Below are 7,797 nucleotides of genomic sequence, written 5' to 3' on the forward strand. Positions count from 1 at the left end.
ATTCTCTCGATGGAACTCTCCCATATACATGGTGCTAATATGAAAACTGTCAGTATATGGCGTTCAGCCTTTGATTTTGTGTCATCCTTTTTGAAGTCTTTGTAAAATTCCTTTGTAAAATTATTTGATATGTTTATTTATTTATTATTATTTTATACTTTTGAATTCTACCAGGGCTGGGATGGGTGGGAGTGGGTTTTAAATTTACACTTGTTTTTTTTCCGTTTTATATTGTTTCCTGAAAAACTCAATAAACAGTTGTTAAAAAAAAAAGTGTAACTACACATAATCATGATGATGCAAAGTGCAAGCTCTGTAACTGGAATATGACGGATCAAAATGCAGGTTTGTTAGAATGGTCAGGCAAGCAATGGTCAAAACAGGGGCAAACAGATGTATACAGGCAATCCAGAATTGCAGTCAATAGGCAGGCAGATGCTTAGATGTAGGGAGCAGACAGTAGACAAATAAACCAAGGCGAAGATCAGAAAAACATGGCAAAGCAAGACAAAAGAAAAGTAGCGTCACAAACAGTAGACAAGACTCAGCCGTGAGTGTCTCAAAGTGTGCCGTATACAGTTGAAGGCAGAATTATTAGCCCCCCTTTAAATGTTTTTACTTTTTAAATATTTCCCAAATTATGTTTAACAGAGCAAAGAAATTTTCACAGTATGTCTGATAATATTTTTTCTTCTAGAGAAAGTCTTATTTGTTTTATTTTGACTATAATAAAAGCAGTTTTAATTTTTTTGACACTATTTTAAGGACAAAATTATTAGCCCCTTTAAGCTACATTTTTTTTCGATAGTCTACAAAATAAACCATTGTTATATAATAACTTGCCTAATTACCGTTACCTGCCTAGTTAACCTATTATTAAATTATTAAATTTTTATTTAATTTTATTTCATATCATTTGATGAGCATTGGTCCACTCTCTGTATTACTGCCTGACTGCCAGTCTGGGTTTCAACCATGGTTTCAACAAGGTCTAATGCTGACAAAATGGGGTGTGTACTTACTTTTCACTACTCTACAGATGCTCACCTCTTTTTGTGTTTAAACCTAATTAAGACTGAAGATTTTTCACATGGCATGCTTTTACGTGCTTTATACATGTTGAGAGATCGAGTTGATTGACTTGATTAGCGAATATGTCTTGACATGATTCACAAAGACGTGATTTAGTAAAGCGTGAAGTCATGTATCATTTTAATTGTTGCATTATTCTGAATGTAAATCACCTCGTAAATCTATGCGCCATGGGTCTTGCAGGCATTTGGTAGACTTGTCCCTCATTCCTTATTTCTGTCATCTGTTAAGGTAAGCGGTCTGTGTGCATGAGAGTGATACACTTATTAAATATGTCTTATGATTAGTGCTGTCAAAATTAACGCGTTAATGCATGCGATTAATTTAAAATAACGCGTGAAAAAAATTTACGCAATTAACAGTTTCGTTTTTTTTTTCCCTGTTGTGGCCAGGGGCAGACACTGGGCAGTTTCCCACTGTTTCGACATACTTTTTGGGCTGGGCTGAACATCTTCTTATGATCTGATCGGCCCATAAAACACTTAGCAGACTGTCATGTTTTTCTGCCTCAGTGATTGACAGTGCTGTGAGGTGTCACGCTCTGAAAGTAAGATGTTTTTTTTCCGGACAGAGCGGCCGTGTGACATCTGCAGCCCATTGGTTCTTTTCTTTATTGACATTGGGCTGACCCAATCACAAACTTCCATGTTGGGCCCTGTGTAATGTAAGTGTGTATTTGAGAGTCCCACCTGTTTCTTACGCGCGGGTCCGCGCCGCGGGGGAGCAGGCTTTTGCGTCTGCACTCTGCAGCGGGGCAAAGATCAATATATTCCTGACTATCTACAGTAGTTACCTATCTGTTCTTTCTGATCTTTTAGTCTGCACCACGGCCCGTGGCAACTTCCTCCTGCTGTTTCCTTAACCTGCAAGTCTTTATTTTACAAATTATAAAGAGTGTTTGCTTCTCAAGCTCTATGAGGAGTGTCAGTCATGTATTTTAAGATGCACTCGGTCAGAAGACAAGCGCAGGAGATATCATGACATTGTGTTTTTTATCATCAGCATGATGTAGGCTTATAGTGACAATAATATTTATACAATATGGTTAATATAATGATATTTATATATGACCAAACTAGTGTGCAACTTAAGCATTTTTTTTTTACATTTAGTTTTGTAGTTGAGGCCCAAACAAATATTTCTTGCATTTTTCAATTGTTTAAGTTAATTTGATTGACAATGTAAAATCTTTTAGCTACATTTGATGTTTCATTGTTGGGTAAACATGTTTTTTAAGAGTCTCTGACACATTGCTTTTATAATTTATCTTTATTTTATTAATCAACATTAACTGTGTGCGTCAGCAGGCAGTTTTTATGTTCATTATTTATTACGCTCCCTCAAAACACACAGGCACCCACATTTCCAGTGTGAATTATAATTTTATTTTAATATTGAATAAAATAAAATGTAGTTTTTTAATTTATCAACTCTCGTTATTTCCTATATATGGCTTTTGTGCTTTTATAGAATGGGAGTTGGTAAACCTATTCAAGGGCATGCACAGATTTTTAATACTTTATTATTGTTATAATTTTCCATATCTGCAATGCGTGTATTTTGGCATTTTTTTTGCAGTCCACATAGAATCCAACATGGAAATCAATTTTTTCTTTATTGGCATTGATTGTTTTGAAATTCAAATGTCATTAACATGCAGGTGTTTTAATTTCCGTAATAAATATGGCTGTCAAGCCAGGATTTTGATGGTTTATTGTGGGTATGCTTTTTACTAGAAAAATCTGTGTTACAAGTTAAACAAAAATTCTAATGAGTTATATTTTGAATTTAAATAGTATTTTTCTTGCGTTTACATTAATTTTACACTCGAATAGCTAAAATTACAAGTTTCAGTCTTTTAAATGAGATTAATTGCGATTTTATATATATTTTTTAAAGTGCGATTAATAAGTTAATTTTTTTTAATCGATTGACAGCACTACTTATGATAATACAATGTAGGCACATTTATACATAGTTTTAAAACTTTTACAACAACCGTAAAGCAAAATGTGTATTTTCCACGTAAAAAACTATCCAAAAGGCACATAGGTCTGTGTTTTTGCATATTTATTTTTTATAATATATAGTGTGGATTATAATATAATAAACAGGAAGAGTAAATCTTTGTCATAGACCATGTTTCTAAAAATAAGCTTGAAATGTTCTCTGTAGCAGGGTTGTGCTGACAGGTGAGCGCCCTGAAAACACTGTAGTCCATTTATAGCCTAATGTTAGCTTTTCAATTCTTGCGTTTGCATTTAAGACCCAAAAGTGGTCAAAGTTGTATTTTCTTGTGAGGATTATCCGGCTGGACAAATAAACCATGTTTGAACACAAAGCTTAATATTTGCAATCTTCGAAAAGCCTATAGGAAAATACTATGGGGATTTTATCGAGGGAACCAGTTTTATGCTAGCAGCCGATTAGCCTACAAGGTGACGTCATAGTTCCTCCACTCTATAACAACGTGACGCTAGCAATGTCTGTCTGTGCTCTGAACTGTTTTTCCTGTTAACAATTTCTTTTCCTGTTAACTATTAATAGGATCATTTGGGGATCCTGTGTCATGAGTGTAATATTTAGAAGAGTTACAAGAGGGCGCTATTGTTCTGTATAAACACATCACAGCATTTTCTACAGTGTTATTTTAAATTAATAGGACTAAAACAGTAAATAAATAAGCTTTTACATTTACAGTTTTTATTCATATTTTTGTTGTTTATTATATTTTACTACCTATTTTTTTTTGTCTTAATTACTGTACATAAATAATAAATTAATAATTAAATTGGCCTAAATAATAATTTCAAGACGCTATCAGCGAAACATGGAGAAACGGTCTGGCGCTATTTTTATATATACTTAATATAATTTAAAAGAAAGCTGTAAAGTGGGCTATATTATTGTCTTCCGTCTCTGTCACTTGCGGTTTAATGCCGCATTGCGCAAGATGCGAGACAGCAAGGCAATATTGACCTTTATTATAGGCTAAAGGTTACTATAGTATATAACAATCTTGTTTTTACATATAGTTTTGCATTAATTTGCATAGACATTTTATAGTTTATATAGGTCTAAAATGAATGCCTCAGTACAGTTCGTAGTAATTATTTAAAACAAACCAACATTTTTAATGATGGATTTGGGTGTCACAAAATACTTTTTAAACCAATGTTTTATTATTATTATTATTATTATTATTATTATTTAATGTGAACAACACTTAATAAAAAATTTAAATGTATTTATTACACCACCTTATTGGGGAAAAAAAAAACTTGTATTAATTACAGTGCTTCCTGCAGGTTTGAAATATACTTGCGGTGGTAGCCGGATTGAAACACACTATTTACCCATATCACATAAATAAATAACTATATGCAACATCCAACCCAAATTAATTTTTTAATAATAATCTTAAGGGCTGCACGGTGGTGCCGCTGTGGCGACCCCACATTAATAAAGAGACTAAGCCAAAAAAATGAATGAATAATAATTGTATTTATTATGAATTTTTTTCTCTTTTCAACAGGTTAACGTTAAAAAAAAAAAGACTGAAATAAAAAAGATATACTTTATGCTATTAATGAGCCTAAGCACCCAGTGACAGGTAAAATCAGCTTCTTTTTATTAAGTTAAAAGCAAATTAGTATGCCAAAGCATTTTAGATATGTAAATAAAATAGCCTATGTAACCTTGGGATTTTGTGTTTCCATGTTTGTGAAAAATACTGGAGAAATATTTCCCCCATCTCAAGATAGACGCTGTCAAACATTCAGCCCAAATGCTCCGGAGAGACCTGAAACATTTTCTTTCCCTAGGCTATATGAAACTTAATAGATAATTATCTTTTATCTTAAAATATAATTTGAAAATGGTGCATATTATTTGGTTATTTTAAGTAAAGGAAATCTTGAAGTGTTCCAGGTCATAAGAGCAAATAGACTGATAAAATATAGGCTAGTCTATCGTTCCGCTCCCATCACAGCAGCTATCCACATCAAACACAATTCACATCAGCTTTAAGAAAAATATTTATCATATATTTGATAAAAGTAGTATTGCTAAATGTTTTCATATTTCCACTATCTGATTCTTCCAAAGCAAAAGCTACGATTTAAAATAATAAATATAATTCTATTAAAGCTTCATTTAAAATTTCATTTTCACACAAGAGATAACAGGATAATGACTGTAGGAAAAAAAGAAGTGTATATCTAAATATATGTTTTCAAGATTTATTTTTTAAGCTTAAAGTTAAGTGCATTTTTAATCGCTGATGTTTCTGTTGACATCAAGTGCCATCAATAACCGTTTATAAAGTAAAATTTTAAATTGAACCGATAACTTTAAAAAAAAATTATTATAACACAACACAAAATCAGAGATACATAAGAACTAGTCAGTAAGGATACAGATAGATACTTAAAAGATTAGGGAGAAAAGAAAAAGGGGACATTTGCAAAGTTATATTTTAAAACAAATATATATATATATATATATATATATATATATATATATATATATATATATATATATATATATATATATATATAAAATAATAGAAAAAAATAGAAAATAAAAGAAAAAAATAGGGGGGGGGGGCAATTGGGAGATGTCTCATATACTTATCGTGTATGTAATGTAGGTGTTTATTAAATCTATGTTGTATGTTTAAAGTTACTCATGTAAAATTGTTAGAATTGGGTTCCATGTTGCTTCAACTATGTTTATCTGGAGTCTAAGGCAATGAGATATTCTTTCCACTTCATAAATTTCTCTAATATTTTTATCCTTTGATCATACATAGGTGGATCTGATCTGAGTCAGTTAGACGTAATATATTTTAGTGCTGCAGAGAGCAATATTTTAAATAAATAAATAAATACTTTTTCGCTCCCCCATGCTCTCAGGCACAAGAAGACTGCCACAGCTGGATCAAAGGGAATATCAATACAAAATATGTCTCCAAGTACCTTATAGAAATCATTCCAAAATTGCTGCAGTTTTGGGCAATACCGAAAGATATGAGAGTGGTTCCCTAAATTATCACCACATTCTCTTCAGCATCTATTAGATGGGCCTATTCTTATCTTTGCTACAATTTGTGGGGTGCAGAAATATCTTGTAATGATTTTTCACTTAAATTCTCTCCATACATTTGACTTTGTGACTCTATGGGCTTTTGAGCATATATCAATCTAGTTTTCTGTGTAATCTTTACCTGCCTTTCTGCCTCCTATCGTTCTTTATATGCAAAAGTATAATATGGACGATATGGTAGCAGACTTTTATATAATTTAAAAATTATTTGCTTACCAGTAGTCCTTATCTGTATTTTTATCATTAACTTCTCTATTTCATTTGGATTAATGATATTCTCCCATTCTTTGTTTTGTAAGAAAATCTCTTACTTGTAAATATCTGTAGAAATCTGTTCTTGGTAATTGTATTTCTTCTACTAATTGTTCAAATGATTTTAAATAGTTTTTGTTGATAAGCTTATATACGTAATTTAGTCCATTATTTGACCATTTTTTAAAATCTAATATCTAATACTGATGGTATGAATGCATTTAGTGTACTTATACTAGATAATGGGGAAATTGAATGATTGATTTTTAACGAATTTTTAATCTTTTTCTATATTTTTAAAGTAACTCTTGTCCATTTGCCCATTTCTACATTACCCCTGCTGGAGTCTGTAAAAAGGAGAGAAGACAGAGAAAACTGACAGATACTTTTCTCCATATTTAATCAATATTTATCAATATTGTTTTTCAACCATGCTTCTATTGGTTTTAGCTGTGCGGCCCAATAATAAAGTTTAAGATTGGGAAGACCTATCCCACCGCCCTTTTTTTTTTATCAGTTGTAGTGTTTTATATTTTATTCTTGGACTTTGCCCTGCCCAAATAAATTTTGAGATCTGCCTTTCTAGTTTCACCAACATATTTCTGGGGATTTCTATGGGTAGCATTTGAAAGAGGTAAAGGTGTCTGGGTAATATATTCATTCTTATACTTTCCATATGGTCAAAGAGGGATAGAGGGGTATCCGACCATCTTTGGATACATCTGATTAATTTAGGATAGTTTGCTTCATACAAGTCCTGTAGTGGGGGAGGTATATGAATCCCTAAATATTTGATGGCCTCATATGTTCAGGTATTAGATTTCCAATATCTAATGCTTCAGTTTTATCTGTTCACTTTATAGCCCGAGTATCATCCAAAATATGAGATAATTTCTTTGAGTTTGGGTATTGTTAGTTGTGGATTGGATAAAAACAGCAGTACATCTTCAGCATAAAGTGAAATTTTATGCTCTTCGTCACCTATTTTAATACCCGTTATTTCCTCACTTTCTCGTATGAGCTGTGCTAGTGGTTCTATGCTTACAGCAAATAGCAAAGAAAACAGAGCACATCCCTGTCTACATCCTTGTTCCTAATTTAAAAGGCCTTGATTTATGTCCATAAACTCTAATTGAGGCTTGAGGGTTGAAGTACAGGGTATTTACCTATTTAAGAAAGTTGCGACCAAAATTAATTTTCTGCATTGTATGGGTCAAAAATTGCCAGGAGACTCTATTAAATGCTTTGTATGCATCCAATGATATAATTGCGGTATTTTCTGCTTTTGATGTTGAGTAATTAAATTTAAATGTATATTGAAATATATATTTCAATATGTATTGAAAT

The sequence above is a fragment of the Danio rerio genome, chromosome 14, assembly GCF_049306965.1.
Source record: "Danio rerio strain Tuebingen ecotype United States chromosome 14, GRCz12tu, whole genome shotgun sequence".
In the NCBI taxonomy this organism is placed as follows: Eukaryota; Metazoa; Chordata; class Actinopteri; order Cypriniformes; family Danionidae; genus Danio; species Danio rerio.